Consider the following 25,931-nt stretch of genomic DNA (forward strand, 5'->3'; position numbering starts at 1 on the left):
GAAGTTGCTTCTATAAAGGGGGCACCCAGATTTGAACTGGGGACCTCTTGATCTGCAGTCAAATGCTCTACCACTGAGCTATACTCCCACGAGAAAACGGCGGTGCATGTTTACACTTTCCACATACTACAGTGACAATTGTCTAAAACAACTCTCTTGTCTGCGCCTTTCAACAGTTTACGTGCAGCACAGATGTTTTGTATATGGAACCTAACTCCAAAATGACTGTCTGACTTCAATGGCATTTGCATCGGAAATGGAAATGGCTGAGTGGTAGAGTCCAGATGGACGGAAGATATTGCTCCGATGACCTCGGCGCTGACCGTATGCACGTGCAATGCTTTCATGCTCTCGTTTCAGCGCTGCAGTGCATGTTTTGCAACATCTCACGATGCAACACGGATCTTCGTGTCTTTGAGGTGTTCATCGTAGAAGGAACCTTGCTGTGGTAGCAAAACACACCACCTTCAGTGTTTCCTGTGCAGGATGGGCAACGGCAGTTACTTGAAAAGCCGCTCCAGTGCAGGGAAGTTGCTTCTAAAAAGGGGGCACTCAGATTTGAACTGGGGACCTCTTGATCTGCAGTCAAATGCTCTACCACTGAGCTATACCCCCAAGGGAAAACTGCGGTGCATGTTTATACTTTCCACATACTACAGTGACAATTGTCGAAAACAACTCTTTTGTCTGTGCCTTTCAACAGTTTACGTGCAGCACAGATGTTTTGTATGTGGAACCTAACTCCAAAATGACTGTCTGACTTCAATGGCATTTGCATCGGAAATGGAAATGGCTGAGTGGTAGAGTTCAGATGGACGGAAGATATTGCGCAGATGCACTCATAGAGTGCATCCGCGCTGACCGGATGCACATGCAACGCTTTCATGCTCTCGTTTCTGCGCTGCAGTGCATGTTTTGCAACATCTCACGATGCAACACGGATCTTCGTGTCTTTGAGGTGTTCATCGTAGAAGGAACCTTGCTGTGGTAGCAAAACACCCCTCCTTCAGTGTTTCCTGTGCAGGATGGGCAACGGCAGTTACTTGAAAAGCCGCTCCAGTGCAGGGAAGTTGCTTGTATAAAGGGGGCACCCAGATTTGAACTGGGGACCTCTTGATCTGCAGTCAAATGCTCTACCACTGAGCTATACCCCCAACAGCAAACTGCGGTGCATGTTTATACTTTCCACATACTACAGTGACAATTGTCGAAAACAACTCTTTTGTCTGTGCCTTTCAACAGTTTACGTGCAGCACAGATGTTTTGTATGTGGAACCTAACTCCAAAATGACTGTCTGACTTCAATGGCATTTGCATCGGAAATGGAAATGGCTGAGTGGTAGAGTTCAGATGGACGGAAGATATTGCTCCGATGAACTCGGCGCTGACCGTATGCACGTGCAACGCTTTCATGCTCTCGTTTCTGCGCTGCAGTGCATGTTTTGCAACATCTCACGATGCAACACGGATCTTTGTGTCTTTGAGGTGTTCATCGTAGAAGGAACCTTGCTGTGGTAGCAAAACACACCACCTTCAGTGTTTCCTGTGCAGGATGGGCAACGGCAGTTACTTGAAAAGCCGCTCCAGTGCAGGGAAGTTGCTTGTATAAAGGGGGCACCCAGATTTGTACTGGGGACATCTGGATCTGCAGTCAAATGCTCTACCACTGAGCTATACTCCCACGAGAAAACGGCGGTGCATGTTTACACTTTCCACATACTACAGTGACAATTGTCTAAAACAACTCTGTTGTCTGTGCCTTTCAACAGTTTACGTGCAGTACAGATGTTTTGTATGTGGAACCTAACTCCAAAATGACTGTCTGACTTCAATGGCATTTGCATCGGAAATGGAAATGGCTGAGTGGTAGAGTTCAGATGGACGGAAGATATTGCGCAGATGCACTCATAGAGTGCATCCGCGCTGACCGTATGTACGTGCAACGCTTTCATGCTCTCGTTTCGGGGCTGCAGTGCATGTTTTGCAACATCTCACGATGCAACACGGATCTTTGTGTCTTTGAGGTGTTCATCGTAGAAGGAACCTTGCTGTGGTAGCAAAACACACCCCCTTCAGTGTTTCCTGTGCAGGATGGGCAACGGCAGTTACTTGAAAAGCCGCTCCAGTGCAGGGAAGTTGCTTCTATAAAGGGGGCACCCAGATTTGAACTGGGGGACCTCTTGATCTGCAGTCAAATGCTCTACCACTGAGCTATACCCCCAACAGCAAACTGCGGTGCATGTTTACACTTTCCACATACTACAGTGACAATTGTCTAAAACAACTCTCTTGTCTGCGCCTTTCAACAGTTTACGTGCAGTACAGATGTTTTGTATGTGGAACCTAACTCCAAAATGACTGTCTGACTTCAATGGCATTTGCATCGGAAATGGAAATGGCTGAGTGGTAGAGTTCAGATGGACGGAAGATATTGCGCAGATGCACTCATAGAGTGCATCCGCGCTGACCGTATGTACGTGCAACGCTTTCATGCTCTCGTTTCGGGGCTGCAGTGCATGTTTTGCAACATCTCACGATGCAACACGGATCTTTGTGTCTTTGAGGTGTTCATCGTAGAAGGAACCTTGCTGTGGTAGCAAAACACCCCCCCTTCAGTGTTTCCTGTGCAGGATGGGCAACGGCAGTTACTTGAAAAGCCGCTCCAGTGCAGGGAAGTTGCTTCTATAAAGGGGGCACCCAGATTTGAACTGGGGGACCTCTTGATCTGCAGTCAAATGCTCTACCACTGAGCTATACCCCCAACAGCAAACTGCGGTGCATGTTTACACTTTCCACATACTACAGTGACAATTGTCTAAAACAACTCTCTTGTCTGCGCCTTTCAACAGTTTACGTGCAGCACAGATGTTTTGTATGTGGAACCTAACTCCAAAATGACTGGCTGACTTCAATGGCATTTGCATCGGAAATGGAAATGGCTGAGTGGTAGAGTCCAGATGGACGGAAGATATTGCTCCGATGACCTCGGCGCTGACCGTATGCACGTGCAATGCTTTCATGCTCTCGTTTCAGCGCTGCAGTGCATGTTTTGCAACATCTCACGATGCAACACGGATCTTCGTGTCTTTGAGGTGTTCATCGTAGAAGGAACCTTGCTGTGGTATCAAAACACCCCTCCTTCAGTGTTTCCTGTGCAGGATGGGCAACGGCAGTTACTTGAAAAGCCGCTCCAGTGCAGGGAAGTTGCTTGTATAAAGGGGGCACCCAGATTTGTACTGGGGACATCTGGATCTGCAGTCAAATGCTCTACCACTGAGCTATACTCCCACGAGAAAACGGCGGTGCATGTTTACACTTTCCACATACTACAATGACAATTGTCTAAAACAACTCTCTTGTCTGCGCCTTTCATCAGTTTACGTGCAGCACAGATGTTTTGTATGTGGAACCTAACTCCAAAATGACTGTCTGACTTCAATGGCATTTGCATCGGAAATGGAAATGGCTGAGTGGTAGAGTTCAGATGGACGGAAGATATTGCGCAGATGCACTCATAGAGTGCATCCGCGCTGACCGAATGTACGTGCAACGCTTTCATGCTCTCGTTTCGGGGCTGCAGTGCATGTTTTGCAACATCTCACGATGCAACACGGATCTTTGTGTCTTTGAGGTGTTCATCGTAGAAGGAACCTTGCTGTGGTAGCAAAACACCCCTCCTTCAGTGTTTCCTGTGCAGGATGGGCAACGGCAGTTACTTGAAAAGCCGCTCCAGTGCTGCGAAGTCGCTTCTATAAAGGGGGCACCCAGATTTGAACTGGGGACCTCTTGATCTGCAGTCAAATGCTCTACCACTGAGCTATACCCCCAACAGAAAACTGCGGTGCATGTTTACACTTTCCACATACTACAGTGACAATTGTCTAAAACAACTCTCTTGTCTGCGCCTTTCAACAGTTTACGTGCAGCACAGATGTTTTGTTTGTGGAACCTAACTCCAAAATGACTGTCTGACTTCAATGGCATTTGCATCGGAAATGGAAATGGCTGAGTGGTAGAGTCCAGATGGACGGAAGATATTGCTCCGATGACCTCGGCGCTGACCGTATGCACGTGCAATGCTTTCATGCTCTCGTTTCAGCGCTGCAGTGCATGTTTTGCAACATCTCACGATGCAACACGGATCTTCGTGTCTTTGAGGTGTTCATCGTAGAAGGAACCTTGCTGTGTAGCAAAACACCCCTCCTTCAGTGTTTCCCGTGCAGGAGGGGCAACGGCAGTTACTTGAAAAGCCGCTCCAGTGCAGGGAAGTTGCTTGTATAAAGGGGGCACCCAGATTTGTACTGGGGACATCTGGATCTGCAGTCAAATGCTCTACCACTGAGCTATACTCCCACGAGAAAACGGCGGTGCATGTTTACACTTTCCACATACTACAATGACAATTGTCTAAAACAACTCTCTTGTCTGCGCCTTTCATCAGTTTACGTGCAGCACAGATGTTTTGTATGTGGAACCTAACACCAAAATGACTGTCTGACTTCAATGGCATTTGCATCGGAAATGGAAATGGCTGAGTGGTAGAGTTCAGATGGACGGAAGATATTGCGCAGATGCACTCATAGAGTGCATCCGCGCTGACCGGATGCACGTGCAACGCTTTCATGCTCACGTTTCTGCGCTGCAGTGCATGTTTTGCAACATCTCACGATGCAACACGGATCTTTGTGTCTTGAGGTGTTCATCGTAGAAGGAACCTTGCTGTGGTAGCAAAACACCCCTCCTTCAGTGTTTCCTGTGCAGGAGGGGCAACGGCAGTTACTTGAAAAGCCGCTCCAGTGCAGGGAAGTTGCTTGTATAAAGGGGGCACCCAGATTTGGGCTGGGGACCTCTTGATCTGCAGTCAAATGCTCTACCACTGAGCTATACCCCCAACTGAAAACTACGGTGCATGTTTATACTTTCCACATACTACAGTGACAATTGTCGAAAACAACTCTTTTGTCTGTGCCTTTCAACAGTTTACGTGCATCACAGATGTTTTGTATGTGGAACCTAACTCCAAAATGACTGTCTGACTTCAATGGCATTTGCATCGGAAATGGAAATGGCTGAGTGGTAGAGTCCAGATGGACGGAAGATATTGCTCCGATGACCTCGGCGCTGACCGTATGCACGTGCAATGCTTTCATGCTCTCGTTTCAGCGCTGCAGTGCATGTTTTGCAACATCTCACGATGCAACACGGATCTTCGTGTCTTTGAGGTGTTCATCGTAGAAGGAACCTTGCTGTGGTAGCAAAACACCCCCCCTTCAGTGTTTCCTGTGCAGGATGGGCAACGGCAGTTACTTGAAAAGCCGCTCCAGTGCAGGGAAGTTGCTTCTAAAAAGGGGGCACTCAGATTTGAACTGGGGACCTCTTGATCTGCAGTCAAATGCTCTACCACTGAGCTATACCCCCAACGGAAAACTGCGGTGCATGTTTATACTTTCCACATACTACAGTGACAATTGTCGAAAACAACTCTTTTGTCTGTGCCTTTCAACAGTTTACGTGCAGCACAGATGTTTTGTATGTGGAACCTAACTCCAAAATGACTGTCTGACTTCAATGGCATTTGCATCGGAAATGGAAATGGCTGAGTGGTAGAGTTCAGATGGACGGAAGATATTGCGCAGATGCACTCATCGAGTGCATCCGCGCTGACCATATGCACGTGCGATGCTTTCATGCTCTCGTTTCAGCGCTGCAGTGCATGTTTTGCAACATCTCACGATGCAACACGGATCTTTGTGTCTTTGAGGTGTTCATCGTAGAAGGAACCTTGCTGTGGTATCAAAACACCCCTCCTTCAGTGTTTCCTGTGCAGGATGGGCAACGGCAGTTACTTGAAAAGCCGCTCCAGTGCAGGGAAGTTGCTTGTATAAAGGGGGCACCCAGATTTGTACTGGGGACATCTGGATCTGCAGTCAAATGCTCTACCACTGAGCTATACTCCCACGAGAAAACGGCGGTGCATGTTTACACTTTCCACATACTACAATGACAATTGTCTAAAACAACTCTCTTGTCTGCGCCTTTCATCAGTTTATGTGCAGCACAGATGTTTTGTATGTGGAACCTAACTCCAAAATGACTGTCTGACTTCAATGGCATTTGCATCGGAAATGGAAATGGCTGAGTGGTAGAGTTCAGATGGACGGAAGATATTGCGCAGATGCACTCATAGAGTGCATCCGCGCTGACCGAATGTACGTGCAACGCTTTCATGCTCTCGTTTCGGGGCTGCAGTGCATGTTTTGCAACATCTCACGATGCAACACGGATCTTTGTGTCTTTGAGGTGTTCATCGTAGAAGGAACCTTGCTGTGGTAGCAAAACACCCCTCCTTCAGTGTTTCCTGTGCAGGATGGGCAACGGCAGTTACTTGAAAAGCCGCTCCAGTGCCGCGAAGTCGCTTCTATAAAGGGGGCACCCAGATTTGAACTGGGGACCTCTTGATCTGCAGTCAAATGCTCTACCACTGAGCTATACCCCCAACAGAAAACTGCGGTGCATGTTTACACTTTCCACATACTACAGTGACAATTGTCTAAAACAACTCTCTTGTCTGCGCCTTTCAACAGTTTACGTGCAGCACAGATGTTTTGTTTGTGGAACCTAACTCCAAAATGACTGTCTGACTTCAATGGCATTTGCATCGGAAATGGAAATGGCTGAGTGGTAGAGTCCAGATGGACGGAAGATATTGCTCCGATGACCTCGGCGCTGACCGTATGCACGTGCAATGCTTTCATGCTCTCGTTTCAGCGCTGCAGTGCATGTTTTGCAACATCTCACGATGCAACACGGATCTTCGTGTCTTTGAGGTGTTCATCGTAGAAGGAACCTTGCTGTGTAGCAAAACACCCCTCCTTCAGTGTTTCCCGTGCAGGAGGGGCAACGGCAGTTACTTGAAAAGCCGCTCCAGTGCAGGGAAGTTGCTTGTATAAAGGGGGCACCCAGATTTGTACTGGGGACATCTGGATCTGCAGTCAAATGCTCTACCACTGAGCTATACTCCCACGAGAAAACGGCGGTGCATGTTTACACTTTCCACATACTACAATGACAATTGTCTAAAACAACTCTCTTGTCTGCGCCTTTCATCAGTTTACGTGCAGCACAGATGTTTTGTATGTGGAACCTAACACCAAAATGACTGTCTGACTTCAATGGCATTTGCATCGGAAATGGAAATGGCTGAGTGGTAGAGTTCAGATGGACGGAAGATATTGCGCAGATGCACTCATAGAGTGCATCCGCGCTGACCGGATGCACGTGCAACGCTTTCATGCTCACGTTTCTGCGCTGCAGTGCATGTTTTGCAACATCTCACGATGCAACACGGATCTTTGTGTCTTGAGGTGTTCATCGTAGAAGGAACCTTGCTGTGGTAGCAAAACACCCCTCCTTCAGTGTTTCCTGTGCAGGAGGGGCAACGGCAGTTACTTGAAAAGCCGCTCCAGTGCCGCGAAGTCGCTTCTATAAAGGGGGCACCCAGATTTGAACTGGGGACCTCTTGATCTGCAGTCAAACGCTCCACCACTGAGCTATACCCCCAACAGAAAACTGCGGTGCATGTTTACACTTTCCACATACTACAGTGACAATTGTCTAAAACAACTCTCTTGTCTGCGCCTTTCAACAGTTTACGTGCAGCACAGATGTTTTGTTTGTGGAACCTAACTCCAAAATGACTGTCTGACTTCAATGGCATTTGCATCGGAAATGGAAATGGCTGAGTGGTAGAGTCCAGATGGACGGAAGATATTGCTCCGATGACCTCGGCGCTGACCGTATGCACGTGCAATGCTTTCATGCTCTCGTTTCAGCGCTGCAGTGCATGTTTTGCAACATCTCACGATGCAACACGGATCTTCGTGTCTTTGAGGTGTTCATCGTAGAAGGAACCTTGCTGTGTAGCAAAACACCCCTCCTTCAGTGTTTCCCGTGCAGGAGGGGCAACGGCAGTTACTTGAAAAGCCGCTCCAGTGCAGGGAAGTTGCTTGTATAAAGGGGGCACCCAGATTTGTACTGGGGACATCTGGATCTGCAGTCAAATGCTCTACCACTGAGCTATACTCCCACGAGAAAACGGCGGTGCATGTTTACACTTTCCACATACTACAATGACAATTGTCTAAAACAACTCTCTTGTCTGCGCCTTTCATCAGTTTACGTGCAGCACAGATGTTTTGTATGTGGAACCTAACACCAAAATGACTGTCTGACTTCAATGGCATTTGCATCGGAAATGGAAATGGCTGAGTGGTTGAGTTCAGATGGACGGAAGATATTGCGCAGATGCACTCATAGAGTGCATCCGCGCTGACCGTATGTACGTGCAACGCTTTCATGCTCTCGTTTCGGGGCTGCAGTGCATGTTTTGCAACATCTCACGATGCAACACGGATCTTCGTGTCTTTGAGGTGTTCATCGTAGAAGGAACCTTGCTGTGGTAGCAAAACACCCCTCCTTCAGTGTTTCCTGTGCAGGATGGGCAACGGCAGTTACTTGAAAAGCCGCTCCAGTGCCGGGAAGTTGCTTCTATAAAGGGGGCACCCAGATTTGAACTGGGGACCTCTTGATCTGCAGTCAAATGCTCTACCACTGAGCTATACCCCCAACAGAAAACTGCGGTGCATGTTTATACTTTCCACATACTACAGTGACAATTGTCGAAAACAACTCTTTTGTCTGTGCCTTTCAACAGTTTACGTGCAGCACAGATGTTTTGTATATGGAACCTAACTCCAAAATGACTGTCTGACTTCAATGGCATTTGCATCGGAAATGGAAATGGCTGAGTGGTAGAGTTCAGATGGACGGAAGATATTGCGCAGATGCACTCATCGAGTGCATCCGCGCTGACCATATGCACGTGCGATGCTTTCATGCTCTCGTTTCAGCGCTGCAGTGCATGTTTTGCAACATCTCACGATGCAACACGGATCTTCGTGTCTTTGAGGTGTTCATCGTAGAAGGAACCTTGCTGTGGTAGCAAAACACCCCTCCTTCAGTGTTTCCTGTGCAGGAGGGGCAACGGCAGTTACTTGAAAAGCCGCTCCAGTGCCGGGAAGTTGCTTGTGTAAAGGGGGCACCCAGATTTGAACTGGGGACCTCTTGATCTGCAGTCAAATGCTCCACTGAGCTACACCCCCACTGGAAAACTGCGGTGCATGTTTACACTTTCCACATACTACAGTGACAATTGTCTAAAACAACTCTGTTGTCTGTGCCTTTCAACAGTTTACGTGCAGTACAGATGTTTTGTATGTGGAACCTAACTCCAAAATGACTGTCTGACTTCAATGGCATTTGCATCGGAAATGGAAATGGCTGAGTGGTAGAGTTCAGATGGACGGAAGATATTGCGCAGATGCACTCATAGAGTGCATCCGCGCTGACCGTATGTACGTGCAACGCTTTCATGCTCTCGTTTCGGGGCTGCAGTGCATGTTTTGCAACATCTCACGATGCAACACGGATCTTTGTGTCTTTGAGGTGTTCATCGTAGAAGGAACCTTGCTGTGGTAGCAAAACACCCCCCCTTCAGTGTTTCCTGTGCAGGATGGGCAACGGCAGTTACTTGAAAAGCCGCCCCAGTGCAGGGAAGTTGCTTCTATAAAGGGGGCACACAGATTTGAACTGGGGGACCTCTTGATCTGCAGTCAAATGCTCTACCACTGAGCTATACCCCCAACAGCAAACTGCGGTGCATGTTTACACTTTCCACATACTACAGTGACAATTGTCTAAAACAACTCTCTTGTCTGCGCCTTTCAACAGTTTACGTGCAGCACAGATGTTTTGTATGTGGAACCTAACTCCAAAATGACTGGCTGACTTCAATGGCATTTGCATCGGAAATGGAAATGGCTGAGTGGTAGAGTCCAGATGGACGGAAGATATTGCTCCGATGACCTCGGCGCTGACCGTATGCACGTGCAATGCTTTCATGCTCTCGTTTCAGCGCTGCAGTGCATGTTTTGCAACATCTCACGATGCAACACGGATCTTCGTGTCTTTGAGGTGTTCATCGTAGAAGGAACCTTGCTGTGGTATCAAAACACCCCTCCTTCAGTGTTTCCTGTGCAGGATGGGCAACGGCAGTTACTTGAAAAGCCGCTCCAGTGCAGGGAAGTTGCTTGTATAAAGGGGGCACCCAGATTTGAACTGGGGACCTCTTGATCTGCAGTTAAATGCTCTACCACTGAGCTATACCCCCAACGGAAAACTACGGTGCATGTTTATACTTTCCACATACTACAGTGACAATTGTCGAAAACAACTCTTTTGTCTGTGCCTTTCAACAGTTTACGTGCAGCACAGATGTTTTGTATGTGGAACCTAACTCCAAAATGACTGTCTGACTTCAATGGCATTTGCATCGGAAATGGAAATGGCTGAGTGGTAGAGTTCAGATGGACGGAAGATATTGCGCAGATGCACTCATCGAGTGCATCCGCGCTGACCATATGCACGTGCGATGCTTTCATGCTCTCGTTTCAGCGCTGCAGTGCATGTTTTGCAACATCTCATGATGCAACACGGATCTTCGTGTCTTTGAGGTGTTCATCGTAGAAGGAACCTTGCTGTAGTAGCAAAACACCCCTCCTTCAGTGTTTCCTGTGCAGGAGGGGCAACGGCAGTCACTTGAAAAGCCGCTCCAGTGCCGGGAAGTTGCTTGTGTAAAGGGGGCACCCAGATTTGAACTGGGGACCTCTTGATCTGCAGTCAAATGCTCCACTGAGCGACACCCCCACTGGAAAACTGCGGTGCATGTTTACACTTTCCACATACTACAGTGACAATTGTCTAAAACAACTCTGTTGTCTGTGCCTTTCAACAGTTTACGTGCAGCACAGATGTTTTGTATGTGGAACCTAACTCCAAAATGACTGTCTGACTTCAATGGCATTTGCATCGGAAATGGAAATGGCTGAGTGGTAGAGTTCAGATGGACGGAAGATATTGCGCAGATGCACTCATAGAGTGCATCCGCGCTGACCGTATGTACGTGCAACGCTTTCATGCTCTCGTTTCGGGGCTGCAGTGCATGTTTTGCAACATCTCACGATGCAACACGGATCTTTGTGTCTTTGAGGTGTTCATCGTAGAAGGAACCTTGCTGTGGTAGCAAAACAACCTTCCTTCAGTGTTTCCTGTGCAGGATGGGCAACGGCAGTTACTTGAAAAGCCGCTCCAGTGCCGGGAAGTTGCTTCTATAAAGGGGGCACCCAGATTTGAACTGGGGACCTCTTGATCTGCAGTCAAATGCTCTACCACTGAGCTATACTCCCACGAGAAAACGGCGGTGCATGTTTACACTTTCCACATACTACAGTGACAATTGTCTAAAACAACTCTCTTGTCTGCGCCTTTCAACAGTTTACGTGCAGCACAGATGTTTTGTATATGGAACCTAACTCCAAAATGACTGTCTGACTTCAATGGCATTTGCATCGGAAATGGAAATGGCTGAGTGGTAGAGTCCAGATGGACGGAAGATATTGCTCCGATGACCTCGGCGCTGACCGTATGCACGTGCAATGCTTTCATGCTCTCGTTTCAGCGCTGCAGTGCATGTTTTGCAACATCTCACGATGCAACACGGATCTTCGTGTCTTTGAGGTGTTCATCGTAGAAGGAACCTTGCTGTGGTAGCAAAACACACCACCTTCAGTGTTTCCTGTGCAGGATGGGCAACGGCAGTTACTTGAAAAGCCGCTCCAGTGCAGGGAAGTTGCTTCTAAAAAGGGGGCACTCAGATTTGAACTGGGGACCTCTTGATCTGCAGTCAAATGCTCTACCACTGAGCTATACCCCCAAGGGAAAACTGCGGTGCATGTTTATACTTTCCACATACTACAGTGACAATTGTCGAAAACAACTCTTTTGTCTGTGCCTTTCAACAGTTTACGTGCAGCACAGATGTTTTGTATGTGGAACCTAACTCCAAAATGACTGTCTGACTTCAATGGCATTTGCATCGGAAATGGAAATGGCTGAGTGGTAGAGTTCAGATGGACGGAAGATATTGCGCAGATGCACTCATAGAGTGCATCCGCGCTGACCGGATGCACATGCAACGCTTTCATGCTCTCGTTTCTGCGCTGCAGTGCATGTTTTGCAACATCTCACGATGCAACACGGATCTTCGTGTCTTTGAGGTGTTCATCGTAGAAGGAACCTTGCTGTGGTAGCAAAACACCCCTCCTTCAGTGTTTCCTGTGCAGGATGGGCAACGGCAGTTACTTGAAAAGCCGCTCCAGTGCAGGGAAGTTGCTTGTATAAAGGGGGCACCCAGATTTGAACTGGGGACCTCTTGATCTGCAGTCAAATGCTCTACCACTGAGCTATACCCCCAACAGCAAACTGCGGTGCATGTTTATACTTTCCACATACTACAGTGACAATTGTCGAAAACAACTCTTTTGTCTGTGCCTTTCAACAGTTTACGTGCAGCACAGATGTTTTGTATGTGGAACCTAACTCCAAAATGACTGTCTGACTTCAATGGCATTTGCATCGGAAATGGAAATGGCTGAGTGGTAGAGTTCAGATGGACGGAAGATATTGCTCCGATGAACTCGGCGCTGACCGTATGCACGTGCAACGCTTTCATGCTCTCGTTTCTGCGCTGCAGTGCATGTTTTGCAACATCTCACGATGCAACACGGATCTTTGTGTCTTTGAGGTGTTCATCGTAGAAGGAACCTTGCTGTGGTAGCAAAACACACCACCTTCAGTGTTTCCTGTGCAGGATGGGCAACGGCAGTTACTTGAAAAGCCGCTCCAGTGCAGGGAAGTTGCTTGTATAAAGGGGGCACCCAGATTTGTACTGGGGACATCTGGATCTGCAGTCAAATGCTCTACCACTGAGCTATACTCCCACGAGAAAACGGCGGTGCATGTTTACACTTTCCACATACTACAGTGACAATTGTCTAAAACAACTCTGTTGTCTGTGCCTTTCAACAGTTTACGTGCAGTACAGATGTTTTGTATGTGGAACCTAACTCCAAAATGACTGTCTGACTTCAATGGCATTTGCATCGGAAATGGAAATGGCTGAGTGGTAGAGTTCAGATGGACGGAAGATATTGCGCAGATGCACTCATAGAGTGCATCCGCGCTGACCGTATGTACGTGCAACGCTTTCATGCTCTCGTTTCGGGGCTGCAGTGCATGTTTTGCAACATCTCACGATGCAACACGGATCTTTGTGTCTTTGAGGTGTTCATCGTAGAAGGAACCTTGCTGTGGTAGCAAAACACCCCCCCTTCAGTGTTTCCTGTGCAGGATGGGCAACGGCAGTTACTTGAAAAGCCGCTCCAGTGCAGGGAAGTTGCTTCTATAAAGGGGGCACCCAGATTTGAACTGGGGGACCTCTTGATCTGCAGTCAAATGCTCTACCACTGAGCTATACCCCCAACAGCAAACTGCGGTGCATGTTTACACTTTCCACATACTACAGTGACAATTGTCTAAAACAACTCTCTTGTCTGCGCCTTTCAACAGTTTACGTGCAGTACAGATGTTTTGTATGTGGAACCTAACTCCAAAATGACTGTCTGACTTCAATGGCATTTGCATCGGAAATGGAAATGGCTGAGTGGTAGAGTTCAGATGGACGGAAGATATTGCGCAGATGCACTCATAGAGTGCATCCGCGCTGACCGTATGTACGTGCAACGCTTTCATGCTCTCGTTTCGGGGCTGCAGTGCATGTTTTGCAACATCTCACGATGCAACACGGATCTTTGTGTCTTTGAGGTGTTCATCGTAGAAGGAACCTTGCTGTGGTAGCAAAACACCCCCCCTTCAGTGTTTCCTGTGCAGGATGGGCAACGGCAGTTACTTGAAAAGCCGCTCCAGTGCAGGGAAGTTGCTTCTATAAAGGGGGCACCCAGATTTGAACTGGGGGACCTCTTGATCTGCAGTCAAATGCTCTACCACTGAGCTATACCCCCAACAGCAAACTGCGGTGCATGTTTACACTTTCCACATACTACAGTGACAATTGTCTAAAACAACTCTCTTGTCTGCGCCTTTCAACAGTTTACGTGCAGCACAGATGTTTTGTATGTGGAACCTAACTCCAAAATGACTGGCTGACTTCAATGGCATTTGCATCGGAAATGGAAATGGCTGAGTGGTAGAGTCCAGATGGACGGAAGATATTGCTCCGATGACCTCGGCGCTGACCGTATGCACGTGCAATGCTTTCATGCTCTCGTTTCAGCGCTGCAGTGCATGTTTTGCAACATCTCACGATGCAACACGGATCTTCGTGTCTTTGAGGTGTTCATCGTAGAAGGAACCTTGCTGTGGTATCAAAACACCCCTCCTTCAGTGTTTCCTGTGCAGGATGGGCAACGGCAGTTACTTGAAAAGCCGCTCCAGTGCAGGGAAGTTGCTTGTATAAAGGGGGCACCCAGATTTGTACTGGGGACATCTGGATCTGCAGTCAAATGCTCTACCACTGAGCTATACTCCCACGAGAAAACGGCGGTGCATGTTTACACTTTCCACATACTACAATGACAATTGTCTAAAACAACTCTCTTGTCTGCGCCTTTCATCAGTTTACGTGCAGCACAGATGTTTTGTATGTGGAACCTAACTCCAAAATGACTGTCTGACTTCAATGGCATTTGCATCGGAAATGGAAATGGCTGAGTGGTAGAGTTCAGATGGACGGAAGATATTGCGCAGATGCACTCATAGAGTGCATCCGCGCTGACCGAATGTACGTGCAACGCTTTCATGCTCTCGTTTCGGGGCTGCAGTGCATGTTTTGCAACATCTCACGATGCAACACGGATCTTTGTGTCTTTGAGGTGTTCATCGTAGAAGGAACCTTGCTGTGGTAGCAAAACACCCCTCCTTCAGTGTTTCCTGTGCAGGATGGGCAACGGCAGTTACTTGAAAAGCCGCTCCAGTGCTGCGAAGTCGCTTCTATAAAGGGGGCACCCAGATTTGAACTGGGGACCTCTTGATCTGCAGTCAAATGCTCTACCACTGAGCTATACCCCCAACAGAAAACTGCGGTGCATGTTTACACTTTCCACATACTACAGTGACAATTGTCTAAAACAACTCTCTTGTCTGCGCCTTTCAACAGTTTACGTGCAGCACAGATGTTTTGTTTGTGGAACCTAACTCCAAAATGACTGTCTGACTTCAATGGCATTTGCATCGGAAATGGAAATGGCTGAGTGGTAGAGTCCAGATGGACGGAAGATATTGCTCCGATGACCTCGGCGCTGACCGTATGCACGTGCAATGCTTTCATGCTCTCGTTTCGGCGATGCAGTGCATGTTTTGCAACATCTCACGATGCAACACGGATCTTTGTGTCTTTGAGGTGTTCATCAAAGAAGGAACCTTGCTGTGGTAGCAAAACACCCCTCCTTCAGTGTTTCCTGTGCAACGGCAGTCACTTGAAAAGCCGCTCCAGTGCAGGGAAGTTGCTTGCATAAAGGGGGCACCCAGATTTGTACTGGGGACATCTGGATCTGCAGTCAAATGCTCTACCACTGAGCTATACTCCCACGAGAAAACGGCGGTGCATGTTTACACTTTCCACATACTACAATGACAATTGTCTAAAACAACTCTCTTGTCTGCGCCTTTCATCAGTTTACGTGCAGCACAGATGTTTTGTATGTGGAACCTAACTCCAAAATGACTGTCTGACTTCAATGGCATTTGCATCGGAAATGGAAATGGCTGAGTGGTAGAGTTCAGATGGACGGAAGATATTGCGCAGATGCACTCATAGAGTGCATCCGCGCTGACCGTATGTACGTGCAACGCTTTCATGCTCTCGTTTCGGGGCTGCAGTGCATGTTTTGCAACATCTCACGATGCAACACGGATCTTTGTGTCTTTGAGGTGTTCATCGTAGAAGGAACCTTGCTGTGGTAGCAAAACACCCCTCCTTCAGTGTTTCCTGTGCAGGATGGGCAACGGCAGTTACTTGAAAAGCCGCTCCAGTGCAGGGAAGTTGCTTCTAAAAAGGGGGCACTCAGATTTGAACTGGGGACCTCTTGATCTGCAGTCAAATGCTCTACCACTGAGCTATACCCCCAACGGAAAACTGCGGTGCATGTTTATACTTTCCACATACTACAGTGACAATTGTCGAAAACAACTCTTTTGTCTGTGCCTTTCAACAGTTTACGTGCAGCACAGATGTTTTGTATGTGGAACCTAACTCCAAAATGACTGTCTGACTTCAATGGCATTTGCATCGGAAATGGAAATGGCTGAGTGGTAGAGTTCAGATGGACGGAAGATATTGCGCAGATGCACTCATCGAGTGCATCCGCGCTGACCATATGCACGTGCGATGCTTTCATGCTCTCGTTTCAGCGCTGCAGTGCATGTTTTGCAACATCTCACGATGCAACACGGATCTTTGTGTCTTTGAGGTGTTCATCGTAGAAGGAACCTTGCTGTGGTATCAAAACACCCCTCCTTCAGTGTTTCCTGTGCAGGATGGGCAACGGCAGTTACTTGAAAAGCCGCTCCAGTGCAGGGAAGTTGCTTGTATAAAGGGGGCACCCAGATTTGTACTGGGGACATCTGGATCTGCAGTCAAATGCTCTACCACTGAGCTATACTCCCACGAGAAAACGGCGGTGCATGTTTACACTTTCCACATACTACAATGACAATTGTCTAAAACAACTCTCTTGTCTGCGCCTTTCATCAGTTTACGTGCAGCACAGATGTTTTGTATGTGGAACCTAACTCCAAAATGACTGTCTGACTTCAATGGCATTTGCATCGGAAATGGAAATGGCTGAGTGGTAGAGTTCAGATGGACGGAAGATATTGCGCAGATGCACTCATAGAGTGCATCCGCGCTGACCGAATGTACGTGCAACGCTTTCATGCTCTCGTTTCGGGGCTGCAGTGCATGTTTTGCAACATCTCACGATGCAACACGGATCTTTGTGTCTTTGAGGTGTTCATCGTAGAAGGAACCTTGCTGTGGTAGCAAAACACCCCTCCTTCAGTGTTTCCTGTGCAGGATGGGCAACGGCAGTTACTTGAAAAGCCGCTCCAGTGCCGCGAAGTCGCTTCTATAAAGGGGGCACCCAGATTTGAACTGGGGACCTCTTGATCTGCAGTCAAATGCTCTACCACTGAGCTATACCCCCAACAGAAAACTGCGGTGCATGTTTACACTTTCCACATACTACAGTGACAATTGTCTAAAACAACTCTCTTGTCTGCGCCTTTCAACAGTTTACGTGCAGCACAGATGTTTTGTTTGTGGAACCTAACTCCAAAATGACTGTCTGACTTCAATGGCATTTGCATCGGAAATGGAAATGGCTGAGTGGTAGAGTCCAGATGGACGGAAGATATTGCTCCGATGACCTCGGCGCTGACCGTATGCACGTGCAATGCTTTCATGCTCTCGTTTCAGCGCTGCAGTGCATGTTTTGCAACATCTCACGATGCAACACGGATCTTCGTGTCTTTGAGGTGTTCATCGTAGAAGGAACCTTGCTGTGTAGCAAAACACCCCTCCTTCAGTGTTTCCCGTGCAGGAGGGGCAACGGCAGTTACTTGAAAAGCCGCTCCAGTGCAGGGAAGTTGCTTGTATAAAGGGGGCACCCAGATTTGTACTGGGGACATCTGGATCTGCAGTCAAATGCTCTACCACTGAGCTATACTCCCACGAGAAAACGGCGGTGCATGTTTACACTTTCCACATACTACAATGACAATTGTCTAAAACAACTCTCTTGTCTGCGCCTTTCATCAGTTTACGTGCAGCACAGATGTTTTGTATGTGGAACCTAACACCAAAATGACTGTCTGACTTCAATGGCATTTGCATCGGAAATGGAAATGGCTGAGTGGTAGAGTTCAGATGGACGGAAGATATTGCGCAGATGCACTCATAGAGTGCATCCGCGCTGACCGGATGCACGTGCAACGCTTTCATGCTCACGTTTCTGCGCTGCAGTGCATGTTTTGCAACATCTCACGATGCAACACGGATCTTTGTGTCTTGAGGTGTTCATCGTAGAAGGAACCTTGCTGTGGTAGCAAAACACCCCTCCTTCAGTGTTTCCTGTGCAGGAGGGGCAACGGCAGTTACTTGAAAAGCCGCTCCAGTGCCGCGAAGTCGCTTCTATAAAGGGGGCACCCAGATTTGAACTGGGGACCTCTCGATCTGCAGTCAAACGCCCCACCACTGAGCTATACCCCCAACAGAAAACTGCGGTGCATGTTTACACTTTCCACATACTACAGTGACAATTGTCTAAAACAACTCTCTTGTCTGCGCCTTTCAACAGTTTACGTGCAGCACAGATGTTTTGTTTGTGGAACCTAACTCCAAAATGACTGTCTGACTTCAATGGCATTTGCATCGGAAATGGAAATGGCTGAGTGGTAGAGTCCAGATGGACGGAAGATATTGCTCCGATGACCTCGGCGCTGACCGTATGCACGTGCAATGCTTTCATGCTCTCGTTTCAGCGCTGCAGTGCATGTTTTGCAACATCTCACGATGCAACACGGATCTTCGTGTCTTTGAGGTGTTCATCGTAGAAGGAACCTTGCTGTGTAGCAAAACACCCCTCCTTCAGTGTTTCCCGTGCAGGAGGGGCAACGGCAGTTACTTGAAAAGCCGCTCCAGTGCAGGGAAGTTGCTTGTATAAAGGGGGCACCCAGATTTGTACTGGGGACATCTGGATCTGCAGTCAAATGCTCTACCACTGAGCTATACTCCCACGAGAAAACGGCGGTGCATGTTTACACTTTCCACATACTACAATGACAATTGTCTAAAACAACTCTCTTGTCTGCGCCTTTCATCAGTTTACGTGCAGCACAGATGTTTTGTATGTGGAACCTAACACCAAAATGACTGTCTGACTTCAATGGCATTTGCATCGGAAATGGAAATGGCTGAGTGGTTGAGTTCAGATGGACGGAAGATATTGCGCAGATGCACTCATAGAGTGCATCCGCGCTGACCGTATGTACGTGCAACGCTTTCATGCTCTCGTTTCGGGGCTGCAGTGCATGTTTTGCAACATCTCACGATGCAACACGGATCTTTGTGTCTTTGAGGTGTTCATCGTAGAAGGAACCTTGCTGTGGTAGCAAAACACCCCTCCTTCAGTGTTTCCTGTGCAGAATGGGCAACGGCAGTTACTTGAAAAGCCGCTCCAGTGCCGGGAAGTTGCTTCTATAAAGGGGGCACCCAGATTTGAACTGGGGACCTCTTGATCTGCAGTCAAATGCTCTACCACTGAGCTATACCCCCAACAGAAAACTGCGGTGCATGTTTATACTTTCCACATACTACAGTGACAATTGTCGAAAACAACTCTTTTGTCTGTGCCTTTCAACAGTTTACGTGCAGCACAGATGTTTTGTATGTGGAACCTAACTCCAAAATGACTGTCTGACTTCAATGGCATTTGCATCGGAAATGGAAATGGCTGAGTGGTAGAGTTCAGATGGACGGAAGATATTGCGCAGATGCACTCATCGAGTGCATCCGCGCTGACCATATGCACGTGCGATGCTTTCATGCTCTCGTTTCAGCGCTGCAGTGCATGTTTTGCAACATCTCACGATGCAACACGGATCTTCGTGTCTTTGAGGTGTTCATCGTAGAAGGAACCTTGCTGTGGTAGCAAAACACCCCTCCTTCAGTGTTTCCTGTGCAGGAGGGGCAACGGCAGTTACTTGAAAAGCCGCTCCAGTGCCGGGAAGTTGCTTGTGTAAAGGGGGCACCCAGATTTGAACTGGGGACCTCTTGATCTGCAGTCAAATGCTCCACTGAGCTACACCCCCACTGGAAAACTGCGGTGCATGTTTACACTTTCCACATACTACAGTGACAATTGTCTAAAACAACTCTGTTGTCTGTGCCTTTCAACAGTTTACGTGCAGTACAGATGTTTTGTATGTGGAACCTAACTCCAAAATGACTGTCTGACTTCAATGGCATTTGCATCGGAAATGGAAATGGCTGAGTGGTAGAGTTCAGATGGACGGAAGATATTGCGCAGATGCACTCATAGAGTGCATCCGCGCTGACCGTATGTACGTGCAACGCTTTCATGCTCTCGTTTCGGGGCTGCAGTGCATGTTTTGCAACATCTCACGATGCAACACGGATCATTGTGTCTTTGAGGTGTTCATCGTAGAAGGAACCTTGCTGTGGTAGCAAAACACCCCCCCTTCAGTGTTTCCTGTGCAGGATGGTCAACGGCAGTTACTTGAAAAGCCGCCCCAGTGCAGGGAAGTTGCTTCTATAAAGGGGGCACCCAGATTTGAACTGGGGGACCTCTTGATCTGCAGTCAAATGCTCTACCACTGAGCTATACCCCCAACAGCAAACTGCGGTGCATGTTTACACTTTCCACATACTACAGTGACAATTGTCTAAAACAACTCTCTTGTCTGCGCCTTTCAACAGTTTACGTGCAGCACAGATGTTTTGTATGTGGAACCTAACTCCAAAATGACTGGCTGACTTCAATGGCATTTGCATCGGAAATGGAAATGGCTGAGTGGTAGAGTCCAGATGGACGGAAGATATTGCTCCGATGACCTCGGCGCTGACCGTATGCACGTGCAATGCTTTCATGCTCTCGTTTCAGCGCTGCAGTGCATGTTTTGCAACATCTCACGATGCAACACGGATCTTCGTGTCTTTGAGGTGTTCATCGTACAAGGAACCTTGCTGTGGTATCAAAACACCCCTCCTTCAGTGTTTCCTGTGCAGGATGGGCAACGGCAGTTACTTGAAAAGCCGCTCCAGTGCAGGGAAGTTGCTTGTATAAAGGGGGCACCCAGATTTGAACTGGGGACCTCTTGATCTGCAGTTAAATGCTCTACCACTGAGCTATACCCCCAACTGAAAACTACGGTGCATGTTTATACTTTCCACATACTACAGTGACAATTGTCGAAAACAACTCTTTTGTCTGTGCCTTTCAACAGTTTACGTGCAGCACAGATGTTTTGTATGTGGAACCTAACTCCAAAATGACTGTCTGACTTCAATGGCATTTGCATCGGAAATGGAAATGGCTGAGTGGTAGAGTTCAGATGGACGGAAGATATTGCGCAGATGCACTCATCGAGTGCATCCGCGCTGACCATATGCACGTGCGATGCTTTCATGCTCTCGTTTCAGCGCTGCAGTGCATGTTTTGCAACATCTCATGATGCAACACGGATCTTCGTGTCTTTGAGGTGTTCATCGTAGAAGGAACCTTGCTGTAGTAGCAAAACACCCCTCCTTCAGTGTTTCCTGTGCAGGAGGGGCAACGGCAGTCACTTGAAAAGCCGCTCCAGTGCCGGGAAGTTGCTTGTGTAAAGGGGGCACCCAGATTTGAACTGGGGACCTCTTGATCTGCAGTCAAATGCTCCACTGAGCGACACCCCCACTGGAAAACTGCGGTGCATGTTTACACTTTCCACATACTACAGTGACAATTGTCTAAAACAACTCTGTTGTCTGTGCCTTTCAACAGTTTACGTGCAGCACAGATGTTTTGTATGTGGAACCTAACTCCAAAATGACTGTCTGACTTCAATGGCATTTGCATCGGAAATGGAAATGGCTGAGTGGTAGAGTTCAGATGGACGGAAGATATTGCGCAGATGCACTCATAGAGTGCATCCGCGCTGACCGTATGTACGTGCAACGCTTTCATGCTCTCGTTTCGGGGCTGCAGTGCATGTTTTGCAACATCTCACGATGCAACACGGATCTTTGTGTCTTTGAGGTGTTCATCGTAGAAGGAACCTTGCTGTGGTAGCAAAACACCCCTCCTTCAGTGTTTCCTGTGCAGGATGGGCAACGGCAGTTACTTGAAAAGCCGCTCCAGTGCCGGGAAGTTGCTTGTGTAAAGGGGGCACCCAGATTTGAACTGGGGACCTCTTGATCTGCAGTCAAATGCTCTACCACTGAGCTATACTCCCACGAGAAAACGGCGGTGCATGTTTACACTTTCCACATACTACAGTGACAATTGTCTAAAACAACTCTCTTGTCTGCGCCTTTCAACAGTTTACGTGCAGCACAGATGTTTTGTATATGGAACCTAACTCCAAAATGACTGTCTGACTTCAATGGCATTTGCATCGGAAATGGAAATGGCTGAGTGGTAGAGTCCAGATGGACGGAAGATATTGCTCCGATGACCTCGGCGCTGACCGTATGCACGTGCAATGCTTTCATGCTCTCGTTTCAGCGCTGCAGTGCATGTTTTGCAACATCTCACGATGCAACACGGATCTTCGTGTCTTTGAGGTGTTCATCGTAGAAGGAACCTTGCTGTGGTAGCAAAACACACCACCTTCAGTGTTTCCTGTGCAGGATGGGCAACGGCAGTTACTTGAAAAGCCGCTCCAGTGCAGGGAAGTTGCTTCTAAAAAGGGGGCACTCAGATTTGAACTGGGGACCTCTTGATCTGCAGTCAAATGCTCTACCACTGAGCTATACCCCCAAGGGAAAACTGCGGTGCATGTTTATACTTTCCACATACTACAGTGACAATTGTCGAAAACAACTCTTTTGTCTGTGCCTTTCAACAGTTTACGTGCAGCACAGATGTTTTGTATGTGGAACCTAACTCCAAAATGACTGTCTGACTTCAATGGCATTTGCATCGGAAATGGAAATGGCTGAGTGGTAGAGTTCAGATGGACGGAAGATATTGCGCAGATGCACTCATAGAGTGCATCCGCGCTGACCGGATGCACATGCAACGCTTTCATGCTCTCGTTTCTGCGCTGCAGTGCATGTTTTGCAACATCTCACGATGCAACACGGATCTTCGTGTCTTTGAGGTGTTCATCGTAGAAGGAACCTTGCTGTGGTAGCAAAACACCCCTCCTTCAGTGTTTCCTGTGCAGGATGGGCAACGGCAGTTACTTGAAAAGCCGCTCCAGTGCAGGGAAGTTGCTTGTATAAAGGGGGCACCCAGATTTGAACTGGGGACCTCTTGATTTGCACTCAAATGCTCTACCACTGAGCTATACCCCCAACAGCAAACTGCGGTGCATGTTTATACTTTCCACATACTACAGTGACAATTGTCGAAAACAACTCTTTTGTCTGTGCCTTTCAACAGTTTACGTGCAGCACAGATGTTTTGTTTGTGGAACCTAACTCCAAAATGACTGTCTGACTTCAATGGCATTTGCATCGGAAATGGAAATGGCTGAGTGGTAGAGTCCAGATGGACGGAAGATATTGCTCCGATGACCTCGGCGCTGACCGTATGCACGTGCAATGCTTTCATGCTCTCGTTTCGGCGATGCAGTGCATGTTTTGCAACATCTCACGATGCAACACGGATCTTTGTGTCTTTGAGGTGTTCATCAAAGAAGGAACCTTGCTGTGGTAGCAAAACACCCCTCCTTCAGTGTTTCCTGTGCAACGGCAGTCACTTGAAAAGCCGCTCCAGTGCAGGGAAGTTGCTTGCATAAAGGGGGCACCCAGATTTGTACTGGGGACATCTGGATCTGCAGTCAAATGCTCTACCACTGAGCTATACTCCCACGAGAAAACGGCGGTGCATGTTTACACTTTCCACATACTACAATGACAATTGTCTAAAACAACTCTCTTGTCTGCGCCTTTCATCAGTTTACGTGCAGCACAGATGTTTTGTATGTGGAACCTAACTCCAAAATGACTGTCTGACTTCAATGGCATTTGCATCGGAAATGGAAATGGCTGAGTGGTAGAGTTCAGATGGACGGAAGATATTGCGCAGATGCACTCATAGAGTGCATCCGCGCTGACCGTATGTACGTGCAACGCTTTCATGCTCTCGTTTCGGGGCTGCAGTGCATGTTTTGCAACATCTCACGATGCAACACGGATCTTTGTGTCTTTGAGGTGTTCATCGTAGAAGGAACCTTGCTGTGGTAGCAAAACACCCCTCCTTCAGTGTTTCCTGTGCAGGATGGGCAACGGCAGTTACTTGAAAAGCCGCTCCAGTGCCGGGAAGTTGCTTCTATAAAGGGGGCACCCAGATTTGAACTGGGGACCTCTTGATCTGCAGTCAAATGCTCTACCACTGAGCTATACTCCCACGAGAAAACGGCGGTGCATGTTTACACTTTCCACATACTACAGTGACAATTGTCTAAAACAACTCTCTTGTCTGCGCCTTTCAACAGTTTACGTGCAGCACAGATGTTTTGTATATGGAACCTAACTCCAAAATGACTGTCTGACTTCAATGGCATTTGCATCGGAAATGGAAATGGCTGAGTGGTAGAGTCCAGATGGACGGAAGATATTGCTCCGATGACCTCGGCGCTGACCGTATGCACGTGCAATGCTTTCATGCTCTAGTTTCAGCGCTGCAGTGCATGTTTTGCAACATCTCACGATGCAACACGGATCTTCGTGTCTTTGAGGTGTTCATCGTAGAAGGAACCTTGCTGTGGTAGCAAAACACACCACCTTCAGTGTTTCCTGTGCAGGATGGGCAACGGCAGTTACTTGAAAAGCCGCTCCAGTGCAGGGAAGTTGCTTCTAAAAAGGGGGCACTCAGATTTGAACTGGGGACCTCTTGATCTGCAGTCAAATGCTCTACCACTGAGCTATACCCCCAAGGGAAAACTGCGGTGCATGTTTATACTTTCCACATACTACAGTGACAATTGTCGAAAACAACTCTTTTGTCTGTGCCTTTCAACAGTTTACGTGCAGCACAGATGTTTTGTATGTGGAACCTAACTCCAAAATGACTGTCTGACTTCAATGGCATTTGCATCGGAAATGGAAATGGCTGAGTGGTAGAGTTCAGATGGACGGAAGATATTGCGCAGATGCACTCATAGAGTGCATCCGCGCTGACCGGATGCACATGCAACGCTTTCATGCTCTCGTTTCTGCGCTGCAGTGCATGTTTTGCAACATCTCACGATGCAACACGGATCTTCGTGTCTTTGAGGTGTTCATCGTAGAAGGAACCTTGCTGTGGTAGCAAAACACCCCTCCTTCAGTGTTTCCTGTGCAGGATGGGCAACGGCAGTTACTTGAAAAGCCGCTCCAGTGCAGGGAAGTTGCTTGTATAAAGGGGGCACCCAGATTTGAACTGGGGACCTCTTGATCTGCAGTCAAATGCTCTACCACTGAGCTATACCCCCAACAGCAAACTGCGGTGCATGTTTATACTTTCCACATACTACAGTGACAATTGTCGAAAACAACTCTTTTGTCTGTGCCTTTCAACAGTTTACGTGCAGCACAGATGTTTTGTATGTGGAACCTAACTCCAAAATGACTGTCTGACTTCAATGGCATTTGCATCGGAAATGGAAATGGCTGAGTGGTAGAGTTCAGATGGACGGAAGATATTGCTCCGATGAACTCGGCGCTGACCGTATGCACGTGCAACGCTTTCATGCTCTCGTTTCTGCGCTGCAGTGCATGTTTTGCAACATCTCACGATGCAACACGGATCTTTGTGTCTTTGAGGTGTTCATCGTAGAAGGAACCTTGCTGTGGTAGCAAAACACACCACCTTCAGTGTTTCCTGTGCAGGATGGGCAACGGCAGTTACTTGAAAAGCCGCTCCAGTGCAGGGAAGTTGCTTGTATAAAGGGGGCACCCAGATTTGTACTGGGGACATCTGGATCTGCAGTCAAATGCTCTACCACTGAGCTATACTCCCACGAGAAAACGGCGGTGCATGTTTACACTTTCCACATACTACAGTGACAATTGTCTAAAACAACTCTGTTGTCTGTGCCTTTCAACAGTTTACGTGCAGTACAGATGTTTTGTATGTGGAACCTAACTCCAAAATGACTGTCTGACTTCAATGGCATTTGCATCGGAAATGGAAATGGCTGAGTGGTAGAGTTCAGATGGACGGAAGATATTGCGCAGATGCACTCATAGA

General features: G+C 47.8%; 28 non-coding genes across 28 annotated transcripts; all 28 read right to left on the reverse strand.

Annotated features, from left to right (window-relative positions):
* Positions 1 to 16: 16 nt before the first annotated feature.
* Positions 17 to 88, reverse strand: trnac-gca (transfer RNA cysteine (anticodon GCA)). Its single transcript has one exon. It is a non-coding gene; the product is annotated as a tRNA-Cys (tRNA).
* A 455-nt stretch (positions 89 to 543) lies between these two features.
* Positions 544 to 615, reverse strand: trnac-gca (transfer RNA cysteine (anticodon GCA)). The gene has a single exon. It is a non-coding gene; the product is annotated as a tRNA-Cys (tRNA).
* A 467-nt stretch (positions 616 to 1,082) lies between these two features.
* trnac-gca (transfer RNA cysteine (anticodon GCA)) lies at positions 1,083 to 1,154 on the reverse strand. Its single transcript has one exon. It is a non-coding gene; the product is annotated as a tRNA-Cys (tRNA).
* Positions 1,155 to 2,148: 994 nt separating this feature from the next.
* trnac-gca (transfer RNA cysteine (anticodon GCA)) lies at positions 2,149 to 2,221 on the reverse strand. The gene has a single exon. It is a non-coding gene; the product is annotated as a tRNA-Cys (tRNA).
* Positions 2,222 to 2,688: 467 nt separating this feature from the next.
* trnac-gca (transfer RNA cysteine (anticodon GCA)) lies at positions 2,689 to 2,761 on the reverse strand. Its single transcript has one exon. It is a non-coding gene; the product is annotated as a tRNA-Cys (tRNA).
* Positions 2,762 to 3,755: 994 nt separating this feature from the next.
* trnac-gca (transfer RNA cysteine (anticodon GCA)) lies at positions 3,756 to 3,827 on the reverse strand. Its single transcript has one exon. It is a non-coding gene; the product is annotated as a tRNA-Cys (tRNA).
* Positions 3,828 to 5,346: 1,519 nt separating this feature from the next.
* On the reverse strand, positions 5,347 to 5,418 carry trnac-gca (transfer RNA cysteine (anticodon GCA)). The gene has a single exon. It is a non-coding gene; the product is annotated as a tRNA-Cys (tRNA).
* A 1,006-nt stretch (positions 5,419 to 6,424) lies between these two features.
* trnac-gca (transfer RNA cysteine (anticodon GCA)) lies at positions 6,425 to 6,496 on the reverse strand. The gene has a single exon. It is a non-coding gene; the product is annotated as a tRNA-Cys (tRNA).
* Positions 6,497 to 7,488: 992 nt separating this feature from the next.
* Positions 7,489 to 7,560, reverse strand: trnac-gca (transfer RNA cysteine (anticodon GCA)). Its single transcript has one exon. It is a non-coding gene; the product is annotated as a tRNA-Cys (tRNA).
* A 993-nt stretch (positions 7,561 to 8,553) lies between these two features.
* Positions 8,554 to 8,625, reverse strand: trnac-gca (transfer RNA cysteine (anticodon GCA)). The gene has a single exon. It is a non-coding gene; the product is annotated as a tRNA-Cys (tRNA).
* Positions 8,626 to 10,156: 1,531 nt separating this feature from the next.
* trnac-gca (transfer RNA cysteine (anticodon GCA)) lies at positions 10,157 to 10,228 on the reverse strand. Its single transcript has one exon. It is a non-coding gene; the product is annotated as a tRNA-Cys (tRNA).
* A 1,003-nt stretch (positions 10,229 to 11,231) lies between these two features.
* Positions 11,232 to 11,303, reverse strand: trnac-gca (transfer RNA cysteine (anticodon GCA)). The gene has a single exon. It is a non-coding gene; the product is annotated as a tRNA-Cys (tRNA).
* A 455-nt stretch (positions 11,304 to 11,758) lies between these two features.
* Positions 11,759 to 11,830, reverse strand: trnac-gca (transfer RNA cysteine (anticodon GCA)). The gene has a single exon. It is a non-coding gene; the product is annotated as a tRNA-Cys (tRNA).
* Positions 11,831 to 12,297: 467 nt separating this feature from the next.
* Positions 12,298 to 12,369, reverse strand: trnac-gca (transfer RNA cysteine (anticodon GCA)). Its single transcript has one exon. It is a non-coding gene; the product is annotated as a tRNA-Cys (tRNA).
* A 994-nt stretch (positions 12,370 to 13,363) lies between these two features.
* trnac-gca (transfer RNA cysteine (anticodon GCA)) lies at positions 13,364 to 13,436 on the reverse strand. The gene has a single exon. It is a non-coding gene; the product is annotated as a tRNA-Cys (tRNA).
* Positions 13,437 to 13,903: 467 nt separating this feature from the next.
* Positions 13,904 to 13,976, reverse strand: trnac-gca (transfer RNA cysteine (anticodon GCA)). Its single transcript has one exon. It is a non-coding gene; the product is annotated as a tRNA-Cys (tRNA).
* A 994-nt stretch (positions 13,977 to 14,970) lies between these two features.
* On the reverse strand, positions 14,971 to 15,042 carry trnac-gca (transfer RNA cysteine (anticodon GCA)). Its single transcript has one exon. It is a non-coding gene; the product is annotated as a tRNA-Cys (tRNA).
* A 985-nt stretch (positions 15,043 to 16,027) lies between these two features.
* Positions 16,028 to 16,099, reverse strand: trnac-gca (transfer RNA cysteine (anticodon GCA)). Its single transcript has one exon. It is a non-coding gene; the product is annotated as a tRNA-Cys (tRNA).
* Positions 16,100 to 17,105: 1,006 nt separating this feature from the next.
* Positions 17,106 to 17,177, reverse strand: trnac-gca (transfer RNA cysteine (anticodon GCA)). The gene has a single exon. It is a non-coding gene; the product is annotated as a tRNA-Cys (tRNA).
* A 2,057-nt stretch (positions 17,178 to 19,234) lies between these two features.
* trnac-gca (transfer RNA cysteine (anticodon GCA)) lies at positions 19,235 to 19,306 on the reverse strand. Its single transcript has one exon. It is a non-coding gene; the product is annotated as a tRNA-Cys (tRNA).
* Positions 19,307 to 20,309: 1,003 nt separating this feature from the next.
* trnac-gca (transfer RNA cysteine (anticodon GCA)) lies at positions 20,310 to 20,382 on the reverse strand. Its single transcript has one exon. It is a non-coding gene; the product is annotated as a tRNA-Cys (tRNA).
* A 455-nt stretch (positions 20,383 to 20,837) lies between these two features.
* Positions 20,838 to 20,909, reverse strand: trnac-gca (transfer RNA cysteine (anticodon GCA)). Its single transcript has one exon. It is a non-coding gene; the product is annotated as a tRNA-Cys (tRNA).
* Positions 20,910 to 21,912: 1,003 nt separating this feature from the next.
* Positions 21,913 to 21,984, reverse strand: trnac-gca (transfer RNA cysteine (anticodon GCA)). Its single transcript has one exon. It is a non-coding gene; the product is annotated as a tRNA-Cys (tRNA).
* Positions 21,985 to 22,439: 455 nt separating this feature from the next.
* On the reverse strand, positions 22,440 to 22,511 carry trnac-gca (transfer RNA cysteine (anticodon GCA)). The gene has a single exon. It is a non-coding gene; the product is annotated as a tRNA-Cys (tRNA).
* Positions 22,512 to 22,978: 467 nt separating this feature from the next.
* Positions 22,979 to 23,050, reverse strand: trnac-gca (transfer RNA cysteine (anticodon GCA)). Its single transcript has one exon. It is a non-coding gene; the product is annotated as a tRNA-Cys (tRNA).
* A 985-nt stretch (positions 23,051 to 24,035) lies between these two features.
* Positions 24,036 to 24,107, reverse strand: trnac-gca (transfer RNA cysteine (anticodon GCA)). Its single transcript has one exon. It is a non-coding gene; the product is annotated as a tRNA-Cys (tRNA).
* Positions 24,108 to 24,562: 455 nt separating this feature from the next.
* Positions 24,563 to 24,634, reverse strand: trnac-gca (transfer RNA cysteine (anticodon GCA)). The gene has a single exon. It is a non-coding gene; the product is annotated as a tRNA-Cys (tRNA).
* A 467-nt stretch (positions 24,635 to 25,101) lies between these two features.
* trnac-gca (transfer RNA cysteine (anticodon GCA)) lies at positions 25,102 to 25,173 on the reverse strand. Its single transcript has one exon. It is a non-coding gene; the product is annotated as a tRNA-Cys (tRNA).
* Between the last annotated feature and the right edge of the window lie 758 nt (positions 25,174 to 25,931).

The sequence above is a fragment of the Chiloscyllium punctatum genome, chromosome 42 (genome assembly GCF_047496795.1).
Source record: "Chiloscyllium punctatum isolate Juve2018m chromosome 42, sChiPun1.3, whole genome shotgun sequence".
In the NCBI taxonomy this organism is placed as follows: domain Eukaryota; kingdom Metazoa; phylum Chordata; class Chondrichthyes; order Orectolobiformes; family Hemiscylliidae; genus Chiloscyllium; species Chiloscyllium punctatum.